This window comes from Aotus nancymaae, unplaced genomic scaffold (genome assembly GCF_030222135.1).
Source record: "Aotus nancymaae isolate 86718 unplaced genomic scaffold, 86718_ANA_hifiasm-v0.15.2.pri h1tg000029l, whole genome shotgun sequence".
Lineage (NCBI taxonomy): Eukaryota > Metazoa > Chordata > Mammalia > Primates > Aotidae > Aotus > Aotus nancymaae.
In genome coordinates, this window is record NW_026988442.1 from 71,813,578 (window position 1) to 71,829,771 (window position 16,194).

General features: G+C 34.0%; 1 long non-coding RNA gene across 3 annotated transcripts in view; it reads right to left on the bottom strand.

Moving 5' to 3' along the window:
* The window catches only part of LOC135276943 (uncharacterized), a 58,280-nt gene that overhangs the window by 38,101 nt on the left and 3,985 nt on the right, over positions 1–16,194 (bottom strand). Inside the window, exon 3 of one of the 3 annotated variants that reach the window (XR_010344501.1) lies at positions 138–318. This is a non-coding gene — a long non-coding RNA (uncharacterized LOC135276943). Of the gene's footprint in view, positions 1–109; positions 319–8,536; positions 10,423–16,194 lie in introns of those variants that run through there. The other 2 variants (XR_010344500.1, XR_010344499.1) reach the window with 2 other exon arrangements.

Below are 16,194 nucleotides of genomic sequence, written 5' to 3' on the forward strand. Positions count from 1 at the left end.
TGACATAAAAATCTTTACATTTATTTTCAGCTTTGTTTTATTATTGTTTTAATGATCAATTTACACCAATTGGAGCAATGTGAAAATCTGTGTCAATGAAGAAAATATATTTCGATAAGAAATAAAATATTGATTACCTTTATTCTACCTGGCGCTTTGTTGAGACAATAGCAAGTATCCATTTGCTGTTTAATGTCATCTGACTGTTAAATTCATCGTCTACAAGAAAATAGGGTCACACCGCAATTTATGCCTTCTAGGTAAGACCGGAGCAAAATCGTTTTAATAGAAGTTTGGCAACTCTGTAATTTAGATTTCCTGTTGATACAAATCAATTGTTATAAAAATCGCCATCAATACTTTGTTTAAAGCTCACTTTGTATTGAAAGAATGTTTCAATCATGCTAATTGGAAAACACACTCAAACAGTTCTTAAACTTTATTTTTAAAAGTTTATGATTTTAATTCACTTTAAAGATAATCAAGGTCTGGCATGGTGGCTCACACCTGTAATCCCAGCACTTTGGGAGGCTGAGGCAGGTGGATCACTTGAGGTCGGGAGTTCGAGACCAGCCTGTCCAACATGGTAAAACCCCATCTCTATTAAAAAAAAAAAAAAAATTAAATTAAATTAAAAAGCTGAGCATGGTGGTGGGTTCCAGTAATCCCAGTTGCTCAGGAGGCTCAGGTAGGAGAATCATTTGAAGCTGGGAAGCGGAGGTTGCAGTGAGCTGAGATTGCACCACTGTACTCCAGCCCGGGTGACGGAGCAACACTCCATCTCAAAAAATATAATATAATATAATATAATATAATATAATATAATATAATATAATATAAAAATATAATCAAGAAAGCTTTACCAACATTGAGTCACCTTCATGTATAACATGCCAGTGAATTGGAGAAGGGAGTTAGCTCAGTGCCTCAGCACATCAGTCTCTCTCTGTTTCTTACAGTGGGAGATGCATGTTTCCTACAGTGGGAGATGCATGTTTCCATAACCTTGACCAGTGTAGACCTGCTAAGTTGTAGTTATTTTTCTTCTACCTATAGATTCTCTTTCACTCTGCTCTAGTTTTTATTTGCTTATCACTTATAGCTCTCATTTTCAATATATATTTTCTGCTACTGACCCTCTGAATTTTCAAGCTTTCTCTCTTTTCTAAAAAAAATCTGAACTTTAAACTAAGTGGTTCCAGATCAAAAGATTTCCAGAAGTTCCCCCTTTTTATTAATTGAAGAAAATCGGATGTGAATTGTTTGAATTTCCTGACACGTTTCAGGGACAGAAATGCTACATTTCTTCAAAACGTTTTGCAGAATCTAGGACACTCTAAGTGCTAAGTTATCCACCTAAAGGATTCCTTTCTTAACTCATAAAAGGAACAGATGAGTATTTATGAAGCTAATGCTGAAAGGCAGAATAAATCCTTAAATCCTTCTCAACTTAAGACTGTTGAGAAAAGCTTACCCAGGACTTACAGTCTTGTTTCTGAAACACAGCTCAATTTTCCCCAATGTATTGCTTTATTCATAATGTAAAATTATAGTATCAAAATGTCAAATAAAGGGGGAGAAAATCATTTCTAGAGAAGTAAGCACAAAAGAGAGAATGCCAATTTAAATTAAAGTACCAAAGGCAGAATTCTGCTTTTTTTGCTTTCTAACAGACTAATTAAAAACATGACAGATATTTGTAACTTCAAATATGTACATATATGTACCCATAAAAACAGTTCAAAGTAACAATGTATTACCTACTCAAAATGAGTAGAGATGTAGATAGATAGATAGATGTATGAAAGAAAGAAAAGAAAGTTTTGGGCAAAAGGAAATCTCAGTCTTCTCTGTTTGATCCTATATATAATTATCTTATTTATTTATTTATTTATATTATAGAAAAGAATGAAAAATGCCAAAAAACTGCCTGCACTCAATGCATAACTTTAACAATTATCAATAATATTCCATTCTGGTTTCATCTAGTTCACCAGTTTATTCCCCTATAATACTTCAATAGCAAATTCCGTGTTTCATTTGGATCTCTATATAAACATTTTGGCCTCTATATGTTCTTGAAGAGTAGATCTTTGGTAAAGGTGAAAACTCTCAAGCCTAGACATATCTGATCACGATGTAAGATTCACATAATCAATCATTGATAATAATCTTTTTGTTAGGTTTATTGGTTTATGAAAGCCCTAAGAAGTGAGGAGATAGTCTGTAAAATGACTATCAGCTTTCTTGAAATCAGGATTCAAAAGGTCAGGCTGGAGCCTGCAGGCCCATCTTGACCTTAGCTGATTCCCCTGAGTTTTCCATCTATATATCACCTTTTCAGTTATTTCCTCATCAGATGACACTTTAGATAAATTGCACTGCCAGAACGAAGACGTTATTAATATTGGTCAACTTTTTAAGCATTCCAGTACTTTGAAGGTAAGGCAAAATATTTATTTTTCCTATCAAGTTATCTTTCAGTTCATATAGAACTTACTTCAGATGAGCAACAGATCTGCAGCTCTATAGTCCCTCTTCTTCATTTCCCTAATCTCATTCACTCCACTCCAGTTCCTTTCAGTTGTTTCTTCCCTTCTGAACTTTCTCACTCACATCTCTATCCCAGGATTATCTCTAGGCTCCAGGCCTAGAAGTCATTACATAGTTCCTTACTCTTCCCTGGAAAGACACTTGAATTTTAAAAGAATACTTGGATTTAAAAAATTATTTTTTTGTGCTAATACTGACAATCTCATTGAAAAAATATATATACCAATAGTCAGAGAAATGGAAATCAAGCTTACAATTAGATACTGCATTCAACTATTAACCTAACCAACATTATATGAAGATCTAATAAAGATCTGTTACAAATGTGAAAAAAGTAACATCTTTTGACATTCTGGGTAGATATAGTAAAATTCCAAAATACTTATAATCTTTTACTGAAAAATTCAAAACATGGAAATGTAATTCATATGCATATTACTGATCCAAGACCTATACATAGAGTATTTGCAGTAGTAGCATCCACAGTGGCCAAGAATAGAACATACATGAATATTTTACTGTTTTGTTTTGTTCACATTTTAATTTTAGGTTCAGGGGTACATATACTGGTTTGTAATTTACGTAAAGTATGTGTCATGGATGTTTGGTGTACAGATTATTTCATCCCCCTGGTAATAAGCATAGTATCTTATAGGTAGTTCATTGTTTATCTCCTTTCTCCCACCCTCCACCCTTAAGTATGCCTCCTCACCTTTTGTTCCCTTCTTTGTGTTGATGTGTTCTCACTGTTTGACTCCCACTTATAAGTAAGAATATTTGGCATTTGGTTTTGGTTTTCTTTTCCTGCATTAGTTTGCTTAGGGTAATGGCCTCCAACTCCATCCATGTTACTGCAAAGATATGATCTCATTCATTTTTATGGCTGCATAGTATTCCATGGTGTATATATGTACCATATTTTCTTTATCCAGTCTGCTATTGATTGGCATTCAAGTTGATTCTGTGGGTCTTTGCTATTCACACATGAAAATGTTTATTATTGGAGAATGGCTGAATAAATTATGCTACTAGAATTTTATATGAATTTGAATATATTAACTATATGCCAATTGACTTAGAATAATTTCTAGATTGTATGGTAAAGTACAAAAGAGCAAGATTTATAAAGTTAGGTAAAACATAATTTCATTATGTGAAGCAAACAATGACTACATTCACACACGCACACCTCCTTACATAGAACTGTTTGTACATACACACACATGTAGGGGAGAATATAGAGGCGAGTGACAGGGATATCACAGTTTCAGTGCTGATGGAAGAGAAAGAATGGGGCAGGAGAGGGAAAGTCACCTTAAATTAATATGACATAAATAGTATAATTCCATTTACTAAAAAGTATATATTTATAATTGCATAAATAGGTGAATGAAAGGGTGACAATCAAAATAATAACAATGATAGTCTCAGCATGTTGGGATTCCAGAGGTTTTTTCTTCCTTATTTATAATTTTCTGCATTGTACTAATGTATTATAGTGAAAATGTAGTAATCACTTAATCAGGAGACAAAAGGGGAAAGCAAAGGATACAAAGGGAGAATATGGAAGGCTGCCTGGCAGCACTGGTTGTCCATTTATGATTCATAGCTCTGCCCTTAAAGTGAGACTAGTCAGCATGTCCATGTGATTCCCTTTAACAAGATTCGAGAACAGTGTGGGTGAGAAGAAGCAAAATGTTTAGGTTTCACACAGGTTCAGGTTTTGCCAGACTTACATATGGAAGGTGAGAAGTGCAAAGGAGTTAAGGACATTTGTAAGAAAGTGATTGTAATGACACATCATGAAATTGACTCTAGGCCAAGAATTAAATGTAGATGAATGATAATAGATAGTAAAAGAAAATAATCAGCAATCAATGGTTTAGACATTTTTATGAGGTCAAAGATAAGTTGACGTGAGAATCTAGATTGAGTTGAAGGAATTATACGAGATATAAAAGACTGGAAAATATTTGTTATTTAATACATATCTAAGATTTAGAAACGTTTTAAGACTACAGATTAGTAGAATCGTTGGCATTTTTGAAAGGTAAAATCTTGTTCTAGTGTAGTATGATTTTAGAGGAAAAGGTCCCAACATCCAGTGGGTATAAGAATTATCTAGTGATCTTGTTAAAGTGCAGCTTCTAATTCAGTGGGTCTGAGGTAGACTCCCTAGCCATGTAGCTAGTTGCTCGACCACACTTTAAATAGTAAGGATAGAAAATTGGTAGTAATTGAGATTGTAGTTAATCTTTAGCAGATGATTATTCTAAATGTTTTTAGAAAAAAATAGTAGCCACTGAAAAAAACTTTTGAAGAGTTTTAAAAAAATTATTAGGTCTCAAATGTTTTACAACAAATGCAAAATGTAAATATTAATTTTGGGGAGATATTGTTAAAAGGAAGATAGATAAGAAAAATTCTTTCACTTACTATTAGAGAAAATGAGGTCACAATGAAATATGAGTGGAGGATTGTTGCCTGTGAAAGTACACTGAAGAAAACTCCAAAAATGTGACACTTCAACTTTTGAGACCTCCTTACTCAAATATCGTTAAATAGATCCTGGTAATTACATAATATTTATTTTATGACACATTGTGTATGTAAAACAGTGCTGTGTAACAAGATCAAGTGGAAGTTCTAAGAGCCCTGTGTTCCCCTGGTTGGTCATCACTCATCCATTTGATGTTTTCTCTGCCATTTAAACATTTGCATATACATTCAGAAATGTGAATATATTTTGTCATATTGTATTCACTGCTCTTCTAACTATTACATTTAACTGTTTTTGTCTCTTACCTTATCTTTAAAATATATGTAATGACTGATGGTATTTACCATTTGTAGATTAGAAACATCTTATGACTTTAATGTTTACTTCTTGGTAACAGATTATCATATCACTTTATTAAAAATAAACTAAAACTTTCAATTTATAAATTAAATGTGTAGAACAATATTAACTAACACTCAGATATTCCATTGGTCAGGAGTTTGAGACAAGCCTTGCCAGCAGGCTGAAACCCCATCTTTACCAAAAATACAAAAACAAATTAGCCAGCCATGGTGGTACCCGCCTGTAATCCCAGCTACTTGGGAGGCTGAGGCAGGAGAATCACTTGAGCCCAGGAGGTTGCAGTGAGCTGAGATCATGCCACTGCATTCCAGCCTGGGCAACAGAATGAGACTCTGTTGGAAAAGGAAAGGGAAAGGGAAAGGGAAGGAGGAAGGGAAGAAAGGAAGGAAAGGAAGGAAGGAAGGAAGGAAGGAAAAGGAAGAGAGGGAGGGAGGTAAAATTTTCCCACTCTCTCCTCAAGCTAAAAGGTTTACAGCTGGTGACTGCCTACTTCCAGAGAAGACATTGACTCCTGCTATTTCTCCCTAACCTACTGTTCTCCCAATTGTGAACTGCTTTTTCAGAATACTCATGGCTGAAGAAAGGAAAAGAGAGAATCTAAGTGGCTCTGACTTCTTGGCTATGATGTGGTTGAAGATGACTGTTTCTCTTTTGAGATATGCTACTGAGATTTTTTTATAGCCTTCTTATATTATCTTACGTATTAGTTATGGTTAATGGATTGTGGGCAGAAGACCTACTATTATCTCTCAGCCTGAGAAGCTCGTTGTCTGTGTGAGGCATTCTAGGACTCTCTTCTGACCTGAAACATTCTTTGGTGGAAATACACGTAGCTTGAATCACAAGTGGGCACATGAGCAATTAAACCCACTTTTGGTTTCTCCAGTTCACTAATCACTCCTGCCATACCAACACAGACAGAATCATAGTGAAAAAATAAACATTTGTTGTTTTTTAAGTTATTCAGATTTTTGTTTTGTTTTGTTTTCTATTTAGTAACCACAGTATAGATTCAGCGTTCTGCCTGATACAGGATACTTTGGAAGGCTCTTTGTGGGTTTTCACTGCTTCAGATCTCCTGGCTACAACCAACTTGATGTGGATGATGCCTTCTATTTTTCTGCTGGTTTCTCAGCCTCTGGGCTCACCAATGATCCATCCTACTTAGAATATGTTTATTGGGGTCTTCTCACCCTTCTAGGAAGGACTGAAAAGAGCATTGGATTGTTTCTCTGTCTCCAGTGTGGCCCAACTCTAATCTGCAAAAAACATTCATGCATTTTTTGGTCATCAAATCTCTGAAAAATTACATAGGTCACTCTCAAGGTGACGGTCCTCTCCCAACTTCTTCACTTAATAACTTAGGCAGAATTGTCACTTTTGATGGTCCTGGAGGAGTCCACACTGTCCCACACCACAGATAATACATTTAAAGCTCTTAGAGTGGTCAGCTCAAAGGCTCCCATACAATGGGCTGTGGATTAAAGGATAGCTCCTCTCTAGCCCCTGTCTTTTGAAAGATGTCACTTCAATAGCAGCCTGTCAATAGGAGCTCTAAAAAATTCAACCTTTTTTTGCACACTCTAAACACATTTACCAACACAGATTCTGAGCAATTTCTTAATTGCTTTATTTGTAGATTCTGTGTATTGGTGTGGGGGATTTTCACCTTCCCATTTTAGTGCATGAATACAATTTAACTGATGTGTCAGTAGAAACTAAGACAGGGTAAGTCCCATTTTAACATGTAATTACTTTCAAAATCTTGTGTTTACAACTAAGCGATATGTTGCAGATAATTTTCCAGGTAAATACATATGTATTTACATTATTTGAATTAAGTATCACAAATACAAGTAGCTTGAATCACAAGTGGGCACATGAGCAATTAAACCCACTTTTGGTTTCTCCAGTTCACTAATCACTCCTGCCATACCAACAGAGACAGAATCATAGTGAAAAAATAAACATTTGTTGTTTTTTAAGTTATTCATTTTTGTTTTGTTTTGTTTTGTATTTAGCAACCACAGTATAGATTCCATAGAATAGTGTTCAAAGGTTTTCCCTTTGAATATAAAAATAATTTAGAAAAACTATATATTCCCCACAAATATTTTAAAGTAGAAAACTAAAATGTTATTATAATTTTAAGTATCTGCAAAAGAGATAGTCTCCACCATGATGTGACTGTTGACATTTAAAAATAAAACTGGCTCTTTAATTTTTTAAATATAGCTAATGAAATCTAAATACCATAATGCTTTTATATCCAATGTAATCTATTTAAATACAAACGAATTAGGTCTTCAAATGTGAGCCATTTTAAAATACTGTTTGTTTCCCCTTAAACTGCTATTTCTTTTTTCTGCTGTCTATAGAATGTCATTGCTATTAACTGTAATATTTATGATTGAAATTATTTATTGGCTATTTCTAACATTATATATGTCTACGTGTGTAATGTAAGAGTACACATGTATGAAAATTAGTTTTTCTTGTGATCTCAATGATTAAAATTGTGTTAAATATTCACTGCATTGAGTTATAACTATTGTTATACAAATGATAGTGTGTATAAGTGTATTTTAAATTTTGATGGTCAAACAAAAGCAGTAGAATTTATGTCTTAATGACATTTCAGTGGCTTTTTTCCGACTGATTTTTGTATTAATGGCTGAATTTAACTTATTGCCAGCATGAGAGGGATCAACAGCTATTTTTTAAATAGATGTAAGCACTGAGAAATCTTGTTTACCTAAATAATTAGATGATTACAGAAGATATTTTGATATAGAAGTGTGTGCTCCATTTAAAAAAATTCCTTTGTAGGTTTTTGTCAAAACGTAACACAGCAATAGATCACCAAACTATTTTTAATGATCTATTAAGAGTCAACTCATTTAAATTCTCAAAAGATAGAAACTATCTGAACTGCAAAAGAGTTTACCTACTTATTAGCATCATTCATATCAACTTTGGGAAGTAGCAAGGAAAGGCTTTGCAAAGACTTTATGACTGCTAATTATATTTGTTATTTAGAAAGGGATGTTTTCTGGGAACTATAACTTATACAAAATGGGGATTATATTGTTGAAAGAACATAAAGTCATAAACACAAAATTATGTGTGAAAATTATAATTTATTTAAGAAAAATGCATAATGAATTATATGTTAAGAGGTTGACAAATGCTTCAAGTTTTACACAATACAGAAACATAGCATAATATTCAAATTAATTTACTGACACACATCTAAAATTCTTTTTTTCTCTACCTCTTTTGCCTATAAAACTTTTGATACCTGTTTATATCATAATTGTGCAGTAGAAATGTATAAAATAATTATTGAGTTTACATAATATCATTGCCAATATCCATTCCTTAGGGAGGATGGTGTGAAAGGAAAATAAATCTTGGGGCCCCCAAAGCACTAAGTTAAAGGGAAAAGTCAAGCTGGGACTGCTTAGGGGCAAACTTACCTCCCTCCCATTCTACTCAAAGTCACCTCTCTGCTCACTGAAATAAATACCTATCTGTTCGCCTCCTTTAAAGAGGAGATCAGAAACTCAAAAGAATGCAACCGTTTGTCTCTTATCTACCTTTGACCTGGAAATACCTTCCCAGCTTTGAGTTGTCCCACCTTTCCAGACCAAACCAATGTTTATCTTACACATGTTGATTAATGTCTCATATCTCCCTAAAATGTACAAAATTAAATTGTGCTCAGAACACCTTGGACACACGTCCTCAGGACTTGCTGAGGCTGTGTCAGGGGCATGCATCCTCAACTATGGCGAAAAAAACCAATCATGGCAAAAAAAAATTTTAGGAACCTCAGTTTCTAAATTAACTGAGATCTGTCTCAGATTTTCAGGGTTTACAATGTCATGAGCTTTATCAGGTCTGAAATATTACTTTTATTGATAAACAATAAATTCAAGTCTTTAATTCACTTATAACCCATATTCTCTCATGCATCAAGTTTTTCTTGATTTTTCTTTTTATTTTTCAGTTTTTATACATAGACATAAATATTTTTACATACTCTCCACCAATGATAAATAGAATATTTAAAAATGAGATAAATTTTTCAGTAAAAGTTTATATTATGTTACATTAGTACTATGATAATACTATGTTATCATTGATTCTTCTTTTTTATCTTTCATTATCCTTCTTCCTCATTCAAGTGGCTCAGAGTTAAGAGACAATATTGCACATATGTCATATATATGCTGCCTCTCTATTATTCTACTACTCCATTTTAATGTTTTTTTTTATTCCCCCAACCCTTAAGAGAAACAAATGTTCAATAGTTCTGGTAAAAATAAATCCATTTACTTTGCATTTTGTAAAAAATTTTAAAAATTTTGTAATTTCTACAAAGAGATGATCAACTCTGGATTATGAAAACATGTCCTATATTAACAGAATTTATAGCATTCAGGGTTTTATGACATAGGACAAATAAAATTTAATTCTTAACCTTATCCATGTAAAAACTTAATTAATTAATTTTCAATTATCAGCTACCTAAATGAACAGAATAGATTTTAAGGAAAAGAAACTAAGTATGACATAAGGAGTACATAATATGTTATTTTCATGCTCAAACACCATCGTGCTCAAAATTATGTAGCTTTGAAAATATATATATGCTTAAATCCTGTTGCTTTTGAAATTAACCACACTAAGCACTCATTAGTGTGATTAATGCAATCATCACTCTGGGGCTACTGAATTAATGTATTTATCTGTTTCTATATTCTTTTGTGACAGTGATTTAGATTATTATATTTTTTTAAAGTTTATGAAAATCGAACTGTCAACAGGTGGAGGAGAAAAATAATAAGTACAGGCACATACTATCTGGAAATTACTGCCAATGTCTCAGTCTCAGTTGGAGAAATTCACTGATATTTCCAGTGCACTGAATAGAAAAGCTGCAATCACAGTTGTATTCTGCCAAGAGCAATGGAGCTGTTAGTTCCTTTAAATGAGCGAAACTAAAAAACAAATTAAGTAAAATGAGTACCTTCTTTTCTAGCTTGTCAAGAGTACCAAAGTGCTCATTTCCAATGATATTTGGTGGAATTTCATCCCACCCACTTCAGAGGGATCCAGATTCTATTGAAATGCTAATGAAACTAATTAGGTTATTTCGGTTTGAACTTCTTTTGTCTTTTAGTTTAAACTCCTCTTATCTGAGATGCTGATTTCATTTGCTTATTTATTGTTTGTCCAGTTTATATATTGCTATATCCCCAGAGGAGAAATTAGAGATAGAAAGAAAATGCGAAATAATGTGCCTAGTTTCTTCAAAGTGATGAATCCCTTTCACATTTTGATTCCACCTGGATGGCTGCGAATTTGTGTGCATCAGGATGTAAAGTCTAAACAAGTAACAGAAGGGTTGTCAAAGGATTATCATTTCAAAGTTAGATGTGGCAGAAGGCAACTCCTGCAGATTCTGGGAATAGTGAGGCTGGGCTATATTTAGGCAGTAGAATCAGTAAGTAAGCAGAAGGAGACTTTGGATGAAGGTTAATTTTTCTATTTAGGAGCAATAATGTCATTTAAGACAGGTGAGACTTTGTGTGTGTGTGGTCACATTCACTTCATTTCCCACTTTTTTTCTTTTATACAATTTACTTTTTATACAGGCATAAAACCTACAAAGGACAGTAAGAAGTATTAAAAGAAAAACTTCAGACAAGATAAATCTAACAGTTTATTTGAGCATTAAATGATTCATGATGCAGGCAGCATTTAAAACCAAAAGAGATTCAGAATGCTCCATTTCAGCAGTGTGAGCAGAGGACTTGCATAGGCTGGATACAGAAGTGAAGTAATTACTTCGTTAGCTAGAGGTAGGCCTTTGCCTCAGTTGAGTATGATCCAATTGAAAGTTCCTACTTTAAGGTTAATTAGCAGTTTCTGATTGGTTAAGCTTATGTCTTCACACCCAGGCTTCAGTTTGTTTGTAGGAATCCAAAGTGCTAGAGGAATCTCAGCCTAATGACCTCCTAATTAAAAATTTTAACTGGAAGACTTTCAGATAAGATTTCAGTTATCAGCAATCCGGGAAGCCTCTGTTATCCCAGGTCTTGCATAATTCCACACCAATCCTAAGTTTAGAATATTCAGGCATGGAAGAAAATGATGTTGCTTGTTGGGAAGATGACTTCTAGATCCAGGATCTTAGAATCCTAGGTTCTATGTTGTAGGACATCAGCTTACGGTGTTTAATTCTGTTAGAAGCATGTGAACCAAACAACTCCATCTTTAATAGGGGCTAGGTAAAACAAGGCTGAGACCTCTGGGCTGCATTCCCAGATGGTTAAGGCATTATAGAATGAGATGGGAGGTCAGCACAAGATACAGGTCATAAAGACCTTGCTGATAAAACAGGTTGCAGTAAAGAAGTCTGCAAAATCCCATTAAAATCAAGATGGTGACAAGTAACCTCTGGTCATACTCACTGCGACACTCCCACCAGTGTTGTGACAATTTACAAATGCCATAGCAACAACAGGAAGTTACCCTATATGGTCTAGAAAGGGGAGGCATAAATAATCCACCCTTTGTTTAGCATATAATAGAGAAATAACCATAAAAATATGGGCAATCTGCAGCCCTCAGGGCTGCTCTGTCTATGGAGTAGCCATTCTTTTATTCCTTTACTTTCCTAAAAAACTTGCTTTCACTTTATTCTAGATTCACCCTGAATTATTTCTTGCATGAGATCTGAGAACCCTCTCTTGGGGTCTGGATTGGGACCCCTTTCCTCTAGCAATTCCAGGACATGTTTATACTATCTTTAAGTGTCATAATGTCATCCAAAAAGAGATCAAATAAAGAACTATTAAAATTGAGATAATCTCATAAGGCGAGTGGATATGAGATTATTTTAACTGTGTTTTCATATGCCATATACTGAAATAAATATACAGAGAGAGAAAGAGGGAGTAAATTTTAAAGTATAGAATCCATTTAAAGAAAATAAAACATTTAAATAGATTAAATAAAACATCTTATTTAAGGACCTACAACAACAGATGGAAAGAAGTCCTATGATGCTCCTGGATAGAAATCCACAAAGTCACTCATGTTCTAGAACTTCTAAGAATTCTACTTAGATTGAAAAAAATAAAATGTTGATAAACAGCAAGGGTCATGATATGGATAGATTGCTTCATATATGTTTGATAGAGTTTAAGTCATCTCAAGGAAAGCTAGTTCAATTATAGTTGCTAGGGTAAAGCTCATGATTATTGATTCAAAAATTTTGGAGAAATCTGACCTCGAGAAATGACAGCATCAGGTAGAATAATACTGAATATTATAAGAATTATGGTAGTGCATACATTTTTGTAACAACAGAAGCAATAATGTACATCACAAAGAGTGTTTGAATAGATAATATCTACTCTAATGAATGTGGGATAGCAAAAGGAATGCTCTACATGTTATATCCTGGAAAGAATGTATGTGTGCACATGTAAGTGTGTATGTAAAATGTATATATAAAGTTACAAACCATAAAGGAACATTTCTAATTTTACTATGCATAACCTTTCATAAGTTGGCTGAATGAGATTTAGCTGATATGTGTAATAAAAATATAAAATTTCCATTTGTTTTGTAGGGAGAAATTTCTGCATCAGTGGAAAATGAAGCATTGTCTAGAGCACACATAGAATTGGTCATCCAATTCTGGCTTTATATTGCTTTTGAGCTAGTTATAGAGCTCTAAATTATAGAGATTGGTAACAATGCAAAATCCCATGTACAGGTATACTAATTCTGTGCTGTAAAAGTTCAGTTTAATTCCTCCTCCCAATGTGGAAGCCACTTTGCCTCCATTTTGCACATTCACTTCCATATTCCTGATCTATGAATATTTGTATATTTGGAATTCTTCTTTGAATGGGTTAACAAATATTCACAGTTTTCTCATCAATAATGAGTTATATAAGCTCTCTAACATATGTTACTATTATATCTATATGAGAGTCAGCTTTATTAAAAATTATTCTTTAATAGACTTTTTTCAGATTTTTAAAATGTGGGTCATAGAAGACATATACTTAATAATATCCTCATTTTTATACATATAATTTAAGCATTATAGAGAAATATCAATAATTTTATATGCCAAGTTGTGGTGAGACAGAAGAAAGAAAAGCTTTTAAGTTTTCATTTTCACTTTCCATTATATCAATTTTTATATTTGACTTTTTGCATCTTTTTTCATGTGATATTTTTATAATAAAAAGTAAAGAAAAAATATAGCAAATAGTAGTGAATGATATCATGAATAATACCTACCTAAGGAAGAGATTTTCTTTCTTTTTTTTTTTTTTTGTAACTCAGGTTGGAGTGTAGTGGTGCGATCTCGGCTCACTGAGGTAGCTCAGGCCTATAATTTCAGCGCTTTGGGAGGCCAAGGCGGGCAGATCACCTGAGGTCAGGAGTTTGAGACCAGCCTGCCCAACATGGTGAAACCCCGTCTCCACTAAAAATACAAATATTAGCTGAGCATGGTGGTGCGTGCCTGTAATCTCAGCTACTCGGGAGGCTGAGGCAGGAGAATCGCTTGAACCTGGGAGGCAGAGGTTGCAGTCAGCCAAGATCACACCACTGCACTCCAGCCTGGATGACAGAGTGAGACTCTTTCTCAAAAAAACAAAAACAGCAACAAAAAAAATTATTCTTCTCAATATCTAGTGAATAAAATGTATTGAACTATGTATTGCTTCTTAATAATAATGAAAATGTAAGAAGGAGATGCACCAATGTTTATCGTCACTCACAGATAAGACAAAAATAGTCTCAGTTTATATGAAACATTGCTTATCCACACTTCCCAGCTTGCTCAAGGCTAAGGCTGTTAACAATTACCCAAGGTTTTGTCTTAGCACTGTAGTACAATCTCAAGCATTTGAAGGCAATGCTTGCCTGTCAATATTTTCTAAATATCTTTATCTCTGCTATATTCTTGTGGTTCACAGTTACTCTAGAGTGTTCAAAGACAAAACGATGTTAATATTTTATTTCTTGTATTGCAATTTTAGTTATAATAGCAAGTTGTCCTTTGCTTGATACTTCTAAGTATAATCTGAAAATAAAGGTTGACAATTTATTTTATCATTTGTAATATTAAAGTTATAAAAATAGTAGTATCTCTGTTTGCAAGAAGGATGTTCCCATCCACTGAAATCCATACCCACATTTCTCCCCAAGAACTTGCTCATTCGTTTAATAATTCATATATTTATTTCTTAAACAAATACATATGAGCACTTCCTATCTATCAAACATTAGTCGAGGCGTTGGGATTAGGGAGACAGACAAAACAAGATTCCTGTTCTATTCCCATTACAAAGCATAAGATTCAAGCTTCTTTCTAACCTATTACTTCTCCAATCTAGTACAATTCCAGGGTCTTGAACTTTCTATTTCTCCTGATTGAAACGCTTTCTCTCCATATTGTTAATGAGAAATTAGTTTCTTTTCTGTTCTCAATTTAAATGTAATCTCCTTAAAAAGTTAGCCCTTACTCACCATCCTTGATACACCAATCCATGGGCACTTTGTACAATGCCATTGTATTTTATCTTCTTTTTAAAAATTTATTTGCTATACTTTAAGTTCTGGGGTACTTGTGCAGATCTTGCAGGTTTGTTACATAGGTATACACGTGCTATGGTGGTGGTTTGCTGCATCCATCGCCCCATCATCTACATTAGGTATTTCTCCTAATGCTATCTGTCCCCAATTCCCCCACCCCCTGCTATTCCTCCCCTAGCCCCCGACTCTCCAGGCCCTGGTGTGTGATGTTCCTCTCCCTGTGTCCATGTGTTCTCATTGTTCAACACCCACTTATGAGTGAGAACATACATGCTTGGTTTTCTGATCTTGTGTCAGTTTGCTGAGAATGATGGTTTTCAGTTTCATCCATGTCCCTGCAAAGAACATGAACTCATCCTTTTTTATGGCTGTATAGTATTCCATGGTGTATATGTGCCACATTTTCTTTATCCAGTCTATCATTGATGGTCATTTGGGTTGGTTCCAAGTCTTTGCTATTATGAACAGTGCCACAATAAACATACATGTGCATGTGTCTTTATAATGGAATGATTTATAATCCTTTGGATATATACCCAGTAATGGGATTGCTGAGTCAAATGGTATTTCTGGTTCTAGATCCTTGAGGAATTGCTATACTGTCTTCCACAGTGGTTGAACTAATTTACACTCCTACCAACAGTGTAAAAACACATCCTTTCCAGCACCTGTCTCCTGATTTTTTTAATGATCACTAGTCTAACTGGTGTGAGGTGGTATCTCAATGTGGTTTTGATTTGCATTTCTCTAATGACCAGTGATGATGAGCTTTTTTTCGTATGTTTGTTGGCTGCATAAATGTCTTCTTTTGAAAAGTGTCTGTTCATGTCCTTTATTGATAGTTTCTTTTGCTGTGCAGAATATTTTATCTTCTTGAATGCCTTTTCTTTCATCTGAACTATTTCATGGATATATTTCCTCTTACGTTTTACTTATTGACTTGTGAAGATTATATTTTGGTGGGGAATATGAGTGAGCTATATCTCTATATCTAGTTTAGTGTATCTACCTAGTATATCTCTATCTCTATCTTGATCATCTACATCTATATCCTTTCCATAGCTATAACTTTTAAGACAGTAGTCAACCAAGGGTGGAACTACAGCAGTGATTTGTAAAATGTTCTCCTGGACTAACTATGCCTA